The 18,364-nt window shown below is 39.0% G+C and overlaps 1 protein-coding gene across 4 annotated transcripts in view; it reads right to left on the bottom strand.

Moving 5' to 3' along the window:
• Positions 1–18,131, bottom strand: part of PLSCR4 (phospholipid scramblase 4) — a 43,544-nt gene extending 25,413 nt beyond the window's left edge. Inside the window, exon 1 of one of the 4 annotated variants that reach the window (XM_065942502.1) lies at positions 17,887–18,131. The gene's annotated coding sequence lies outside the window, so the exon portion shown is untranslated. Of the gene's footprint in view, positions 1–9,798; positions 9,914–17,504; positions 17,861–17,886 lie in introns of those variants that run through there. The other 3 variants (XM_065942501.1, XM_065942504.1, XM_065942506.1) reach the window with 3 other exon arrangements.
• Positions 18,132–18,364: the final 233 nt, after the last annotated feature.

The following is an 18,364-nucleotide window of genomic DNA, read 5'->3' as shown; positions in this document are numbered from 1 at the left end:
GTCTGACTCTTGATGACCTCATGGACTGTAGCTGGCCAGGCTCTTTTGTCCATGGAACTCTCCAGGCATGAATACTGGAGTAGGCAGCCATTCCCTTCTCCACAGGATCTTCCCAACGCAGGGAGTGAACCCATGTCTCCTGCATTGCAGGTGGGTCCTTTACTGTCTGAGCCACTAGGGAAGCCGTGAAATGAAAGATGTTTGCTCCTTGGAAGAAAAGCTATGACAAACCTAGACACAGTACTAAAAAGCAGAGACATCATTTTGCCGACAAGGGCCCATCTAGTCAAAGCTATTTTTCCAGTAGTCACATACAGATGTGAGAGTTGAGCCATAAAGAAGGCTGAGTGCCAAAGAATTGATGCTTTTGAAATGTGGCACTGGAGAAGAGTCTTCAGAATCCCTTGGAGTGCAAGGAGAGATAAAACCAGTCAATCCTAAAGGCAATCAACACTGAATATTCATTGGAAGGGCTGAAGCTGAAGTTTCAATACTTTAGACACCTGATGAGAAAAGTCAACTCATTGGAAAAGACTATGATGCTGGGAAAGATTGATGGCAGGAGAAGGGGGCAACAGAGGATGAGATGGTTGGATGGCATCACTGACTCAATGGACGTGAATCTGAGCAAACTCCAGGATATAGTGAGGGACAGGGAAGCCTGGCATGCTGCAGTTCATGGGGTCACAAAGAGTTGGACAAGAGTTAGTGACTGAACAACAACAAAAGTAAAAACTTTCCTGGTACACACTGCAAATACAGACTCAACTACAGGCCAATCAAGAATTCTAGGAACTGGTCCTATTCCTTTAATGATGGTAATATCTGGTGTTTAGGAAAATGCCCATACCTTTCTAGAACCTTAAATTCTGGACATTCCTAGGATTGTACCCTCAAGTGATTGCACAAGCACACACAGGTATACATGAGAATGTTCTTGACATACTATATATCAAAAGAAACTGAAAACATTCCCAATTGCCATCAGTTGTACACTGGATAAATAAAATCTGGTATATTCATAAAGTATAACAGTATACTGTAGAGAAAACAAAGTACAGTTATACTCATCATGTGTGCGTGCACACTCAGCCACTAAGTCACGTCCAACTGTTTTCAACCCCTTTAACTGTAGCCCACCAGGCTCCTCTGTCCATGAGAGGAGGAGTATTTTTGTCTCCAGGCAAAAATACTGGACTGGATTGCCATTTCCTCCTCCAGGGGATTTTCCTGACCCAGGGATCTAACCTGCATCTCCTGCATTGACAGGTGGACTCTTTACAACTGAGCCAACTGGGAAGTCCTGCCATGCCCATCAATACTGATATATCTCAAAATTACAACACAAAAAAAAACAAAATAAATCATAGGAGAACACATATGAGTCCATTTAAGAATATTCAAAAGCAGGAAAATAAACAAAAACTTTTTTCTGATACATGTATGGGAGAAAACTTAAGAAAAGTTAGGGGATTATTAACACAAAATGCAGGAAAATGGTTACATATGGAGAAGTGATGTAGGACAAGTGTTCAGCTCTGATCCTCAAGGGGCCTGAACTTCCTGCTAATGTTCTAGTTCTAACAGGGTGGTATGAACAGGGGTGATGGGTTATAACTAGTTTTAAAAGATATATGTATGTTTAAATTTGCATATTTGTATGTATGACATTATTCACAATAAAAAGGACTTCTTTTTTATTGTGACGAACCATGTGACAGGTATATGTTGAGTGTAAGTTTCTAACTAAACGTACATTGTTCCTTTCTATATTAAGCCTGGGGATTGCTGTCAAAGATATGTGACAGAAAGTAACTAGAACAGATTTTTGAGTGCCTTAGTGAAAAGGGGCTAAATTATCTAGAAATCTATCCAACTGCCTATTCACCCATCCATCCATCCATCCATCCATCCATCTATCCATCCATCCGTCTATAGTGACAAACAGTACATAGCATAGTACAAAATGACAAATGTTAACAACTGCTAAAGCTAAGTGAAGATAGAAATTTGAATAATTTTATTACAAAAAGAATTTAAAGGATGGAAATTCCCTGGTGGTCCAGTGGTTAGGACTTCATGCTTTCATGGCCAAGCATGTGGACAGGGAAGGAAGATCCCATAAGTGGAGTGGTACAGCCAAAATAAACAAAATAAAAACATCTTTGTGAAAAAGAAAAAAAAAACTCGAAGGAAAAATTACGCAATTCTGGATGCCAAAAGCAAGGTAGAACCTCTGGGGTGCGGGCCTGGAAAACTGTACTTTTAACACAAGGCAAGGAGATCCAACCAGTCCATCCTAAAGGACATCTGTCCTGGGTGTTCATTGGAAGGACTGATGCTGAAGCTGAAACTCCAATACTTTGGCCACCTCATGAGAAGAGCTGACTCATTGGAAAAGACCCTGATGGTGGGAGGGATTGGGGGCAGAAGGAGAAGGGGATGACAGAGGATGAGATGGCTGGATGGCATCACTGACTCGATGGACATGAGTTTGAGTAAACTCTGGGAGTTGGTGATGGACAGGGAGGCCTAGTATGCTGCAATTCATGGGGTCATAAACAGTCGGACACGACTGAACGACTGAACTGAACTGAACTGAACTGAGCACAAGGCAGGTGAAACCTTTGACCAGGCCTGTTCGAGTTGTTACAGTGTAAAGAAAAATAACAGTTTTCAACCACACCAGGCAGAAATTAGCATTCAAATGTGATTTGAGTGATTGAAAATCAGCTTGAAAAAATAAACAAATTTCGGAAAAATTTTAAATCTATAAAAATGTTTTTTAAAGTAATGGATGTCAATTAATTTAAAGTAAAGTACACCTACACATTGCCTCACAAGCTGCAGGTACTCATGGAATTCACCTCCTCCCTTCTTTGAGCCACTAGTTTCTTTTTTCACCACTCTAAATTCTCTCCCCTTTCATGTAAACTTTACAATATGGTTTTTATCAAGAATGTTCTATAAAGCAGGATAATGTTCAACTGGTACAATCACAAATGTTGCTAACTTAATCTTCTCTTAAAATTCACTAAATTGTTTCAGATTTCTCACTCAGCAAGGCGAAAAAGTGCCAAAAGTTGAAGAAAGGCTGACTTTTGGCTTTCTATCAAGTGGAAATCAGAAAACTGAGCTGTGTCTCTGTAATAGGCTAGCATTACACGGTCCACAGATCTCTTAATTGTAGGGGCCTTGGCATTTTCAAGGCTGAGGTTACTTACAGGTTAATTGAAGCCAAGTGAAATGTAATTAAGAGGGAAAAGAGACACGGACATAGTAGGATGAGGTTGGGGAAGCTGGTGTGCAGCTGTGTAAGGCAGCCCTGATATCTTAAATGGCCTCTCCCAGCAAGGAGCACTTTCCTGAATACTGCTCGCTGTGACAAACACTGCAGCTGTTTTATATGCTCACTCTGCAATTTCACCTTTGTAAACAGTGACACACTGGCAAAGTTCAACAAAACCACAAGCCCTACAGCCACACCAGGGATATCTGAAACTTCAGTCATAAAACTAACAAATGAGCAGCAGCTCTTCACAGCTGAATATTTACCAGAATCGCTTCCCAGGTGGCACAGGGATAAAGAATCCACCTGCCAAATGCAAGATACGCGGGTTTGATCCCTGGGGCGGGAAGATCCCTTGGAAGAGGAAATGGCAACCCACTCCAGTATTCTTGCCTGGAGAATCTCAGGGGGAGAAGAGCCTGGCGAGCTACTATTTATGGAGTCTCAGAGAAGGACATGATTGAGCAACTAAACAACAATTTACTATAATCTGTCCTAGTCTCTCGGAGAAGGGAATAGCACCCCACTCCAGTACTCTTGCCTGGAAAATCCCATGGATGGAGGAGCCTGATAGGCTGCAGTCCATGGGGTCGCTAAGAGTTGGACACGACTGAGCGACTTCACTTTCACTTTTCACTTTCATGCATTGGAGAAGGACATGGCAACCCACTTCAGTGCTCTTGGCTGGAGAATCCCAGGGACGGGGGAGCCTGGTGGGCTGTCATCTATGGGGCTGCACAGAGTCGGACACGACTGATGCAACTTAGCAGCAGCAGCAGCAGTCCTAATCTCTTGGCAAGAGAGACTCTGGGCACATGAGAATCTTGCAGTTCTTTAGGCACTAGGCTTGGAAACCTGCATATGAAATCTAAAACCTTGGGCTCTGCCTGCCTCCAGTGCCTTCCACTGTGAGAAGAGAGAAAAGGAAGCAAGAGGGCCCTGTCTATACAATTTCTGAGTAGTCTGAAATTTCTGTCTATTCAGTTTCTGAGTAGCAGCAGGAAATACAGCTAGTTTTTGCAAAGTCCTAGTCCGTCTATCACAGTCCCTTTGTTGTTTAGTCACGCAGTTGTGTCTAACTCTGTGATCTCAGGGACTGTAGCCTGTCAGGCTCCTCTGCCCATGGGATTTCCCAGGCAAGAATACTGGAGTGTGTTGCCATTTCCTTCTCTAAGGGATCGTCCCTACCCAGGCATCGAACCTGCATCTCCTGCATAGGCAGGTGGGTTCTTTACCACTAAGCTACCTAGGAAGCCACCACAGTCCCCTGGTTGGGTTTAACATATAACCTTTGGGGGTGATATCCTTTGCAGACAGGATAGGATTCTTGGAGGAAGGTAGCTGGTAAACTGTGTATGCCAGCACACGTCACACAGTATGGACAGTGGTTCAGACAAATCAATCCCAGACAGACAGACAGCTCTGTGACCTTGAGTGACCTTTCTGTTCCTCAGTCCTGTGTGTCATAGACATGATGACAGTTGGATCCACCTTACAAACTGTTGTGAAGACTAACTAAGGTTACATTCGGGTAGCATTTAACACAGTGCCTGGCACAGAGCAAATCCTGGACAAGTATGCACTTCACTAGGTAAAATTAACTAACTGGTAAAGAGACCAAGAAAATATGTCTGTATTAAAATGTAGTTTAAAAAATGCTGTCTGTCATTCAGTCATTTATCATGTATTACTCAGCATCCATGTGTAAGACTTTATACTGGGTTTTAGGCTGACACCAAAAATTCCCATCTCCTACCATCAGAGATTAGGGTTTTAAGATAGGCTGGAAACTGGAACCCTCATCTCCTTGAGCAACAGAATGCAAACAAAGTATAAGGGACTGAAAATAACTACAGGCCTGCAGAGTGGGGCAGTTATGAACAGTAAGATACAGAAGACCACAAACCATTTCTGAAGTGCCTAGAGCAAAAGAAGAGTACTGTGCATGGTCCGTGCACACAGCACCATGGAAGGGGTGGGCATGCCACCTAAGCTATGCCCCCTCTCCACTCACTGATCTGCCCCCGTCCTCAGCCCATTTAGGAAAGCAGCCCGCCCCCTCCTTGGGGAACTAGCAAGGCCACCTGCATTTTGTTCTCGCTCCCACATGCTGCAGCATGAACCCCAATAAAACCTTGCCTGAACTTCCTGTCTGTCTGTTATCAATTTGTTAAACAATTTGTTATCAACTTATTAAACAGTTCAAGAGGTTAACTGGGCCAGTAGCTGTTTTACCGGATATGATTTCATGAGCATTGCTTGTAAGCAGTTTCAAATTGGAAAGAACTAGGGGAAAGAAAGTGGAGGTACTGCTGGAGAGCGTTTTTGTATTTGCCACTAAAGTAACGACTAATGAGTAAAGCACAGCTTGGGTGTCTGCAGGGTTTGCTTCCAGTTCAGGGCAGTGCCATTAATTATGCTACGTTATTAAGATAAATGGACTTATTTAGTAATACACTTTAAAAAGAGCAGAAAATTAAAACCATATTGAAGATATGACATCTTTGTCACTTATTTCAGAAATACTGTGGATATGTTTAAATGCTAGGTACCAATGACTGTAGCTTAATTTGTTCAAACTATTCCATGTTTATTGTTTAGACTTTTTTTGGTATTATGATCAATGCTATAAAATTTCTATTTACATAAATATTTGTACATTATCTCTGCCCATTCCCTAACACTAAAACAATATAAGAAGGATTCATGTTCTATAGGTGAAGGTTTATTTACAGTTTAGGGAATATTTTGTTATTTTCTAACAAGTATTCTTCAGTTTAAACATAAATCATATCTAAGGGACCATCTCAATATTAAATACTATCTTCCTTTAAACTTTGCCCATATACTATGGAAAATTTTCTTTTGTATTACCATCCCAGTGAATAGAATACTTAATTCCTTAAATATTAAAAATAATAATGTGCTCCTCTGAAAGAGAAAGTTTAACTGATATGATGGCTTAATAGATTTTAAAGAACCACTAATGCAAAAGTATTACAAAATAGTAGGTACTCAGAAACTTTTCATTTCAGTTCAGTTCAGTTGCTCAGTCGTGTCCGACTCTTTGCAACCCCATGAATCGCAGCACGCCAGGCCTCCCTGTCCATCACAAACTCCCGGAGTTTACTCAAACACGTGTCCATCGAGTTGATGATGCCATCCAGCCATCTCATCCTCTGTGGTCCCCTTCTCCTCCTGCCCCCAATCCCTCCCAGCATCAGGGTCTTTTCCAACGAGTCAACTCTTCGCATGAGGTGGCCAAAGTATTGGAGCTTCAGCTTCAGCATCAGTCCTTCCAATGAACACCCAGGACTGATCTCCTTTAGGATGGACTGGTTGGATCTCCTTGCAGTCCAACGGACTCTCAAGAGTCTTCTCCAACACCATGATTCAAAAGCATCAACTCCTTGGTACTCAGCTTTCTTCGCAGTCCAGCTCTCACATCCATACATGACCACTGGAAAAACTATAGCCTTGACTAGATGGACCTTTGTTAGCCAAGTAATGTCTCTGCTTTTCAATATACTGTCTAGGTTGGTCATAACTTTCCTTCCAAGGAGTAAGCATCTTTTAATTTCATGGATGCAATCACCATCTGCAGTGATTTTGGAGTCCCCCAAAATAAAGTCTGACACTGTTTCAACTGTTTCCCTATCTATTTGCCATGAAGTGATGCGACCAGATGCCATGATCTTAGTTTTCTGAATGTTTAACTTATATTCAAAAGAATTGTTGATGCTTCCTTTTATAAGTGACCCTTTAAATATCTATTGCTCCTGAGCCACTGGGTAAGACCCCACATCTTATTAAACTTGTTAATTTATTCAAAGAAAGCAAAATAAAGACAAGTGTAAATTTGATGGCTGCCTAGTGAAACAGCCCCCGTATTGGAGGTTTAAAAGCAACAGATGCATTGTCTCTGATTTAGCTTGCCTGTGGATTCTGGATTGAATATTGTAATAGCTGGTTAACTACTTTTTTGAAAGAAAGAAAATCTAAACATACATGTTTAGGGGTAGCCTCCTTGAAATCACTGCTGAAAACAAACAGTTCAAGTCATATTTGACAGAGGCATCCAGAAATATGGCCTCTGATCCACCCCAAATTGTATACATTTAGGGTTTAACTAGATTCTTGCAGTAAATTCATTAGATGTATTATGTGTTCTTTTGCTTTCTCTTTTTTTTACATTTCTTAACTTTATATAGATGGATGAAAAGGACTGGAGGTCCAAAAACTGATTATTATTTTTGTAGCCAATATATTAAATCAGATCACCCATTATTGTTGATCCCTTTCTATCTTTAACTTGTATTTAAAAAAATAATTTAAAAACATCTTTGTCAGAAGTTTACAAATATTATTTTCATAGAAAGCTTTATAGAAGAGATACTAAAATAGAGGTGAAAACCTGAGGCACAGAGAAGTTATTAAAAAGGCTCTTCAGGCTTCCCTGGGGGCTCGGTGGTAAAGAACCCACCTGCCGATCCAGGAGACACGAGTTCAATCCCAGGTCCAGGAAGATCTGACATGCCACAGAGCAACTAAGCGCATGTGATACAACCTCTGAGCCTGTTCTCTAGAGCCCAGGAGGCAAAACTGAAGAGCCTGCATGCTGCAACTACTGAAGCCGGAGAGCCCTAAAGCTCATGGGCCCGTGCTCCAAAACAGAAGTCACTACAATGAAAAGTCCATGGACCATAGCAAGAGTAGTCTCACTCCCTGAAACTAAAGAAGAGCCACGAAGCAACGAAGACCCAGCACAGCCAAAAATAAATAAACTTTTTTTTCTTTTAAAGGGGTATTCTGCATGTCCTTTCACTTTCTTTCTTTGTGTCTTCCCTGGTGGCTCAGTCTGTAAAAAGTCTGCCTCCAACTCCAGCGACCTGGGTTCAATGCCTGGGTCAGGAAGATCCCCTGGAGAGAAAATGGCAACCCACTCCAGTATTCTTGCCTGGAGAGTTCCATGGACAGAGGAGTCTGGTAGGCTACAGTCCATGGGGTCACAAAGAGTTGGACACAATTGAGTGACTAACACTTTCACTTTTCTCCAACACTGTATAGTTACTAAGAAGTTCAGGCAGAATCAGACTGGCGATCCAGTTCCCCTGAGGCTAGACCATGTTACAATTTTGCCGGAGCTTTTCTTTTACCCAGTGCAGCTGCCTGCCTTTCCTGCACACCAAAACTCTTCAATATTTATTTTTGAGGTGGGACAGAGCTGAAAGTAGAACAATACCGCTGACTGAACAACGAGGACTCAAGGTGCTGACCCCTCAGCAGTCCAAAACCCACCTATAAGCTTCTGGTTGGTCCTTTTGTCCCTGGTTCACTTTTGTCCTCAGATTCAATTAACTTCCAATCATGCAGTTCTATAGCTCTTATTTAGTGAAAAAATTCTGCTTGTAAATGGATCCTCGATGTTCAAACCTGTGTTGTTTAAGGGTCAACTGTATGTACTATTCGATGAGCTTTTTGTTTCTGTGAGGCACAGCATCCTGGTGACAGACAATAAAATCATAAAGCAGAAACAACTAATTCAGATACGCTACTCTTCTGAATATAAAATTCATTTTAATTGGGTGAGTCTGGCTTTTGAAATGTTTTGACAGTAATGGTGATACATTTATATTAATCTATCCCTTTTGGCTCAGCAAAAGTTTTATGGATTATAGAGACTAATTCATATGTAACGTTACCATGGATAATAAAAATGTTTGCTGTAAATTTTAAACTGAGTCAGTTTATGTACTTTAGTAAATGGAATGAGTTAGGTGAAGAATTCATTTTACAAAAAAATTCTGCAGCAAAATTTCTTGCCATATAAATAGAGCTCAGGAAGAAGATGAGCTTCCCAGCTGGTGCAGGGGTAAAGAATCCGCTTTCCAAGCTGGAGATGCAGGTTCCATTCCTGGGTTGGGGATATTCCCTGGAGAAAGGAATGGCTACCTGCTCCAGTATTCTGCCAGGGAAATCCCATGGATAGAGGAGCCTGGCGAGCTACAGTCCATGGTGTCAAAAGGAGTCGAACACAACTGAGCAAAGACAGATTCTGGATCATGAAGGACTACAGGATATATGCACTTTACACACCAGTTTCTCTGGAAAAAAAAAAAGGAGGGGTTGCATATTCTAAAATTTCCTTTCTTTAAAAGCTTTTTGATTGTTAGTTGACTCACATGGAGATAGTTCCCCTAAATTTTAAAATTTTTGTCACTTTTGTACTGTCTATAGTATTATATTTTTGTGCTCATCATAAAAATTACAAATGTAATTCTCTTGACCACATACTATTTCTACAACTTCGTATGTAGTGATAACTACATTAAATTATTTATATAAATTTAATATGTATTTTATATACCAAACACATGACATATAAACTGTTTACCTGTTATACACATATTTATATATGTAAATATGTTCCCCAGGGAAGCCTAGGTAAACAAGTCATATTTCTAAATTCTCAAGCAGATAACTATTTTTACAATTCAATTTAGAAGTACCTTGTAAGTGTGCTTAAGTCGCTCAGTCATGTCTGACTCTTTGCAACCCCATGGACTGTAGCCTGCTGGGCTCCTTTGTTCATGGGGATTCTCCAGGCAAGATGACTGGGGTGGGTAGCCATTCCCTTTTCCAGGGGATCTTCCCAACCCAGGGATTGAACCCAGGTCTCCTGCATTGCAGGTGGAGTCTTTTACCAACTGAGCCAGCAGGGAAGCAAAAATATCTTGAATGAGGCCAAATAGAAAATCGGATTTTTAAGTGAAAAATTTTAACATTTTTTAGAGAATATTTAAAGCAGTTTTTAAGCAGTAATATGCTATTGAGAGCTAATTAATTCCCCAACTGAACTGATACAATATACATAAAATAGTATCATTGGGTCTCAGTTTTAGATAACAACTACTAATTATCTATGAGATTTTAGGAACTTTGCATACATTGCTTGAGATGGATAGTAATTTTCATTACATAGGTAAGGAAACAGAAGCCCATGAGTTTAAATAATCTAATTAAGGTCACAGTTCTATAAACTGGGCAAGGGGTTGTTCAAAACCATCATCAGAGGCCAGGTTAGTATTCTAAATGGACTGAAAATTACTTTCTGCAACTCACTGCTCTCTCTAGCTCCCCCCACTACTATTACTGTACCCTCCTTTTATCCTCTAAAATGAAAACAGCCTCCTCTACTGAGCTCTCTTTCAACTTCCCTTTTGTAAGGTTTTTGAAGTATGTGTATAATTAGGAGAGAAATGGTCCATGAATCCAGAGGAAAAAAATTCTTCAGAGGTCACATGTTCCAGTTTTGGGTCAGATTCAGTAAACATATACCACCGAATGCACTTAATCTAGACAAAATGATTGGGCATTCAAGGGTCCTGAAAATTAAACAGGAGCAAGAGCCTGGGTGAAGAAGAGCATAATGGGAAACGCTCTCCAACCAGAATCAGTTCCCTAATTTTTCTCTGGTATTCCTGATAAAACACTATTCTAATGTAGCCGGACACACAGTAGCAGTTGGCAAGTGGACAGAGTCCAGAGAAGTCCTGCCGTCTTGGCTAAAGCAGAGGGAAAGAGGAATTCCTACAGATCAGTAAGAGCTGCAGAATGCCCCAATATTTTCTCGTTTTCTCTATTCCCTCGTGTTGGGGGTGAAGATTCAGTTTTTAAGTAAAGGAATTAAATATCATTTCTACTGTGCATATTTAATTATTCAAGTACAGAAACATATATTTATGTACCTATTATAAAGAATTAAGAAAATGATGCCCTGAAACAGGGACATGATCAACCGTGCAGGTGTTTTACTTCTTTTCCATTGGGAAAACTTCTTTCAACACCTTTATAAGTACATAAATTTCCAACATTAAAATAACTCAAAAACAACTGAGACATTAAATTTGAAATTAAAATTAACACCTCCTGTAGACAAACTTAAAGAGGATATTTTGTGTAGATTTTTAAATTGGATCAAGTTGTTAAAGATATCTTTAAATGAATAAATATTTTTAGATAATGACATTAAATCAAGTGTCTTTTTAAAAATTTTTGTTACAGTACTATTCAAGGGTACTTAGCAGAAATTTTCCGAAGGATTAAGAGGCTATGCAGTATTTCTACAAGGATTTTCCAAACATTAACTCATCATTTGATGTTACTACTTTCAAAATGAATGTAGATATATCTTTGTCTTAAACACTCCACTCTTATCAAAAATATTTAAGAAAGTCAAATTTGCTACATATATTATCCAAATAATATAACTCAGTTTGTTCTCAGGAGTGCAAAATTACAAAATTTTCATCATGTTGAAACTGAAGAAAAACTATGCAAATATTTCATAGAACTTGTGACATACAGAACATACCCAGACAAGAATGTAAGTATACCTGTATAATTAATTTCCAAAGTTTCTTCTTGCACAAAAGTCCTGCACCTCAGCAATCAAATATGATGATTTTCAAGGATGAGGTGGATAATTACATAAAAGAAGTTTGGAACTGTTAAAAATATGACTTAGGATGAGCTGATGCTGTTGGTTCACTCTGAGAATCACTAATTTTAGAAGACTTTTTCACAAAGCTTATGAGGTTTGAAACCATTTTCCAAGTGGTTTTTACATATCCTTCACTGCCCCCTCTCCCACTGACACCCTCAAATTTGACCCCCTCAAATTCATATCTATATGTGTCTATCCCTCACTCAAAAATACCCCTCTTCTAAAAGAATTATTACCTTAATAAATTCGATTAAACCTTCAGTTTACTAGTATACCTATTTTTTCCCCTCAAACTTCATTTGTAAACCCAAGTAAATTTCCTCTAAAGGTAAAGAGAAATCCAAAATATTGTTGGAGGAGTTTAAGTGATACATTCTCATTCTCACAAAAGTAGTACAGAATGAAACAGTAGTAATTCTAAACTACATAAATATCTAGCACAATAGCTAAGAAGACACATTATACTGAAACATAAATTATAAAGTCACATTTCTTTAAAAAATATGGTCAGAAATAATTTGCAAAATAATCAAAATGCTTATAATAATCTGCATAATTATAACATGGATAGCTTTGTCTTAAAAATGTATTAAAGATCTAGAGACACTAAAATACAAATCATATTTCCTTTACAATTTTTTCTATAAGAAATGTATAACAGAATTTACAATCTGAAATGAAAACAAATAAAGAGAAACAGAACTGACAATCTACTCTCCTAAAGTGATTTTAACTAAAAAGAACTCAGGTTCACCAAAGATGAAAAGTTTACACACACTTTCAAGCACAATACTCTTTATAGATTTGAAACCAAAGTCTTGGCTCCTGTGGTGTACTGCGGTGATTAGTTTTATAAGTGTCTTGATTACAAGGGGACTGGATAGTTGAGTGGGTTCAAAATGAATAAAGTCCAGTGATTGTGAACAATTCAGTCATTCTTATTTCACGCTTGGGCAACTTAATAGGTTGCTGTTCCATGCACTGGAATGAAGAAACTATCTTACTCAAAAAGTAATTACAGAGGCCTGAACTAACAAGAAAAACTTAGGTCTGTTATCTTGGAATAAAACACACAATTTAAGTGTCCCAGAGATACATGGAATCTAGAACATGGAATAAATATTTAATTATATATTTGCATGAAATCAGTCATACAATAGTAAACAGTTATTTTCATTATGAATAAATGAAAATGTTGGCAAAATCTGATCAATGTATATTAAGTTTTTATATTTTATATATTTTTCTTATTTTAGTCTCATCATGGTTCCTTCCAAACAAAAGTCTATGACAGGATATTTCCTTCATTTTAGGAAGAAGTTGGTTATGTGGCTTTATTTTAAAACAAAAGAATTTGATTAAACAAGAGCAAACTGATAGTCACAGTTGATACATAACTTTTACCAAACAGTTTAACTTTTTAAAAGAGAATATCAAGCTTCTTTATTTTAATTTTCAGAGGGGCATGTTACTCTGTTACTTGGAATATAAGAAATAGCAGAAGAGTAACATAATCATGATGCTTTAGGAAACATGACCATGCCAACCATGATATCTGAAAGATTACCAGAAAATATATTATTTTGTCATTTTTCGGTTAGTCTTCTAGTGTCAAAAACTGTAACAAGACAGGAAGACCTATGATAAAATCATACTAAGAAATCTTACATGTACAAAAATAGCCATTTAAAAATATTATCAGCAAAAGTACATATACTCTTATCACAAAAAGGATCCCTCCTACCTATACCCTACTTCTCTTTGCATTTTGTGTCTTCCAAGAGGTTTTCTAAGCAAACACAAATGTGTGTGTGTGTGTGTGTGTTAGTCGCTCAATTGTGTCCAACTCTTTGAGACTCCATAGACTGTAGCTTACCAGGCTCCTCTGTTCATGGAATTCTTCAGGCAAGAATGGAGTAGGTTGCCATTCTCTTGTCAAGGGGATCTTCCTGACCCAGGGATTGAACCTGAGTCTCCTGGCAGATTTTCTACCATCTGATACCTTCTAATACAAATGGTAGTGTCCTATATACTGGTTTTTATTTTGCTTTTTCATTTATTAAAATATCTTGATGTTGATTATACTTCAGTTCATATAACCTTATTTTTTTAATGACTACACCACAGTTCAACAGGCTATTTGATGAAAATTTAAACTGTTCCCAATTGTATGCCAATTACAAACAATGCTGAAATAAATTTATATATACTTCTCTGTGTATTTGTGTATTAAATCCTTGGAAGCACAATTGCCTGTATAAAGTTTTGAGCATTTTTATTTTAATATTACTATAAAACTCTTCTCCATGAATCTGAATCAGCTCACAAACCAGACCCAGACAAAACTGTGTTACATTCCTAACACTATGTTTTATCAAAAGTTTTGCACTGCAAACTGAAAGGTGAAATATTTCAGGTTTATTTTCCATATCTTGAGCAGTTTTTATTATATATTTAAAGTCACTTTCAGTTACATTTCTGTGAACTGCCTGTTTATCATGTGCCCATTGTACTGTTTGCTAGTTTTTATAAATTATTTTCATGTTATTTATCTGAATAATATTAAAACTTTAAGAACATTTTCTTGAATTTGTTATTAATTTTTACTACATCTTTGCCATACATTCTTTTGACTAAAAAGTCAAAAAGAATTAGACTACTACAAAAATATAGTCTAATTTTAAATACTTTTCTTTTTAAAGGACAGTGTCTCTTTCTTCCTGAAAAATGAGTACTATAAAAGTGATATTAGGACAATGCTACTTTAATAATAAGAGGTATGAAAATTAAAATGTTTTCTGTTTATAAAAACATTAACAGGATGTGAAATTGCTCAGGCAAAACTTTTCAACTTTTCAATTGTGTGCCTATAGGAAATCATAGCAATCAATACTAAGGAACCAGATAAAGGAAGGGATTTTCAAAGAAAGAACCTGAAAGAGAACATTCAAAGAGAAAGCAAACTGAGCGAGCAAAATGAAAAGCTTTGTGATAGAAAATATATTTCTTCTACACTGAGTGACAACTAACATATCCATCAAGATCCTTACTATTATTTTATTTTTCCTATTATAATAACATTACTTTTCACTTATAAACATGCATATATTACGGAACTATGTAGCAGAACATGAATATACATAATAATATACTCATCCTCAGAGCTATCGCAGGTTCAATTCCAGACCATGATAAAGCACACACATATATAATAAACATACAGATGTACACAAACATTTACACATACTGTGTTTCAACTTGTTTCTTTGTTTCTGTTTGCATTACAATTTATAATATACTTTGGACATATTTTCACTTTAGAACACTTAGAACTAACAAATGTTTTAAACTATTATTATCCACTGTAGATGTACAATACATTATATAACCAAATTCCAATCAATGGTTACAAAACTATGTGCAAATTTTCTATTAAAAACAATCCTACTGTGACCACCTTTGACACACATATTTATTTATTTATTTATATATTTATTTGCACACTTAGGAGCATGATGAATTTCAGTAAGTGAATGAGTATTTGAAAATTTTGTTATCACCATAAAAAAGTTTTGTCAATACATTTCCACTAAGAGTATATTTCTCTCATTACATTATTAGAGAATTATCACACTTTCAAAATCTGCGAAAGAGGCAAAGTCTATTTTACTTTGCATTTTCCTGATAGTTAACATGGCTGAGGGTCTTTCTACCACTTGTCATTTGTGTTTCTCTTACTTTGAATTGACACTTTTTATTCTCAGACGGTAAAGAATCTGCCTGCAATGTGGGAAACCTGTGTTCCATCCCTGGATCAGTAAGATCCTCTGGAGAAGGGCATGGCAACCAAATCCAGTATTCTTGCCTGGAGAATTCCACGGACAGAGGAGCCTGGTAGGCTACAGTCAGTGGGGTTGCAAAGAGTCGGACATCACTGAGCAAGTAACACTTTCCATTCTCAAATTGGATTGTTTAATCCTCAATCCTTAAAGAGAGTTCTAGGCACATTAGAAAATTAGCTCTCCTTCTATTAACAGTTGCCATTTGTATGTTTTTTTCTTTTTCTTGCAAATGTTAAGAATCGTGTCCCTACATGGGTTTTAGGTTTTTCTATCAGTCTCAAAAAAGCTTTTCCACATGCCACACTCACACTCATTCAGTTTTTCTGTTTCATATATTTAAGACTTAAATTGTTTAAATCATCTACATTTCATTGGTATGTTAAAAGTGAGGCAAAGTTCAAGCTTTATTATTAGGTTACCCAAATAAATACCTAATTGTCCTATATGATCAATTAAATGTTATTTCTTCTCCATTCCCTGACTTTAAAAGTATTCTTATCAAATGTAAGCTTTCCTTTTACTCTTATATGTCTCTTCAGTTTCCTTGTTTGGTAGATCTATTCCCTATTCTACAGCCTTTAAATCATTATGGCTTTATAATACCTTTTATTTTATAGTAAAAATCCCCATATATATATATATATACACTTTCCTTTGAATTGAAATTTTCCTGGCATGTAGTTGCTTTTCCACTTGAGCTGAACAGTTGATTTGAAATCAGCCTTCCCCCCGAAAAACTGGTTATGATGTTGTTTAATTTATATGTTCTTTCAGAGAAATTATATCTTTAGAACAATGTATTTTACTGTATTTTCAACCTATACATTCTCACATATAGCATATTTTCATCTATGTCTCTAGAGCTTTATGTCTCTTTATAAATACATTTTCCAAGTTATTTCATGCCAATTAAATGGCTTATTTTGTCTTAATCTATATTCTATTTTAGATATATAATATCCATTGAAAATTTAAAATTGTGGTCAGATGCAATTAGACACTTCATTAAATTCTCTCTTTTTTATGAGATTTTAGGTTGTTTTCAAGGTACACAAATGCATTATGTGTAAAAAGGGCTAATTTTGTGTCTTCTTTTCTAATCAGAATGTTAATGTGTCCTCCTGCCTACCTCATTGGCCTACACAACAACGTCACAGGATATGATGATGACTATTTGCTTTTCCGGGTTTCCTGGAAATGATGCTAGTGTTCCAAGTTTTCCCGTGACAGGTTTATTGAGATAGATAGATGGAGGTTATCCTTCTGCTAATGTAGTCACACCCAATAAAAAATACTAAAGCTTTACCCTTTTAAGAAGGTGGGAAGGCCTTACTGCATAGTATCTTCATCTTTGTACTAGTTTCAATGGATACCTACTAAACATGCAACAAAAAAGTAAAAACTAAATTGTATCCTCAGAGAAGATAAGACCAGAAAAACAAATGAAAGGAAACTCTTCAGTCTTGAAATATAAACGTTTTATTCTATAGAAACAAAGCAACTACTCCCCGAAACTCTGCAAGCCCCCTCCCCCAGGTTTGAAGTGAAGTTGCTCAGTTGTCTGACTCTGTGTGACCCCATAGACGGCAGCCCACCAGGCTCCCCCGTCCCTGGGATTCTCCAGGCAAGAACACCGGAGTGGGTTGCCATTTCCTTCTCCAATACATGCATGCATGCTAAGTCTCTTCAGTCGTGTCCGACTCTGTGTGGCCCCATAGACGGCAGCCCACCAGGCTCCTCCATCCACAGGATTCTCCGGGCAAGAATACTGGAGTGGGTTGCCATTTCCTTCTCCACCAGCTTACCTGAATGTAAAAGTGATGGGTTCTGCCAGAAAAGCACGTCCAGAAGTGACTGCAAAACCTACCTGCGAGTCGACCTGACCCGGGTCCCCAGCGCTGTGCCGAGACCCCAGGAGAGCCCAGTATCGCGCGGGAAAGGGGCGCAGCGAGTTCGCGCAACACAGCCGGTCTCCGGGGGCCGCTTCCGCGCAGGAGGGGCGGTCTCCCCAACAGAGCCTCTGTCCCAAGGCCACGGCCGCCGACTTCAGACCCGGGGGGAACACCGATCCCCCCACCCCCAGCGCCGGAGACGGCTCCCTCTGGACGCCCCCAAACTTCGGGAACCTCCTGAGGATGCGGCGCGGAGCGCGTCGAGCCCAGGACTGCGCGCGCCCTCGAGTCCGCCGGCCTCGAACCTCTGTTCTCGGCTCCCGCGACCCAGCTCTCCGCCCGCCCGGTCCCACTCACCGCGCCGCCAGCTGTCCGCTCGGCTTCCGGGACGCCAGGCCCGGGGTCTGATTTTATCCGCGCAGGAAGACAAAGGGGCGGGGCGGCGAAAAACAAAGGAAGAGAAGGATTTTGAAACGAAAACCCGCAGAGTCCCGCCGGGGAGGGGCGCGGGCCAGGGGCGGGGGCCGGGCAGGGTCCCTCCCCGGTGCCGTCCTCTCCCCGCCCCGCCCCTGCGCTGGGAGCTCCGCGGTCGGGGTCAGCGGTTCCTGGAGGCGCGGCCGCGGCTTGGAGCCTGCTAGCAAGCAAAACACCAGGCGCAGGAAATGAGGAAGAATTAGTTGTCACAGCTCTCCTGTGAGGTTAGGAAAGGGATAAGAGCAAGTCGACGGCGGCCTGTAATCAGAGAGGCACTTTCTAGAACCAGTGAGGCAGGGCTTCCAGGCAGAGATTTCAGAGTCCAGGACGGAAAAGAAGAAACCAGTCTTCCCTAAGAGCC

This window comes from Muntiacus reevesi, chromosome 8 (assembly GCF_963930625.1).
Source record: "Muntiacus reevesi chromosome 8, mMunRee1.1, whole genome shotgun sequence".
Classification (NCBI taxonomy): Eukaryota; Metazoa; Chordata; class Mammalia; order Artiodactyla; family Cervidae; genus Muntiacus; species Muntiacus reevesi.
This window is presented reverse-complemented; position numbering and strand designations above follow the sequence as displayed.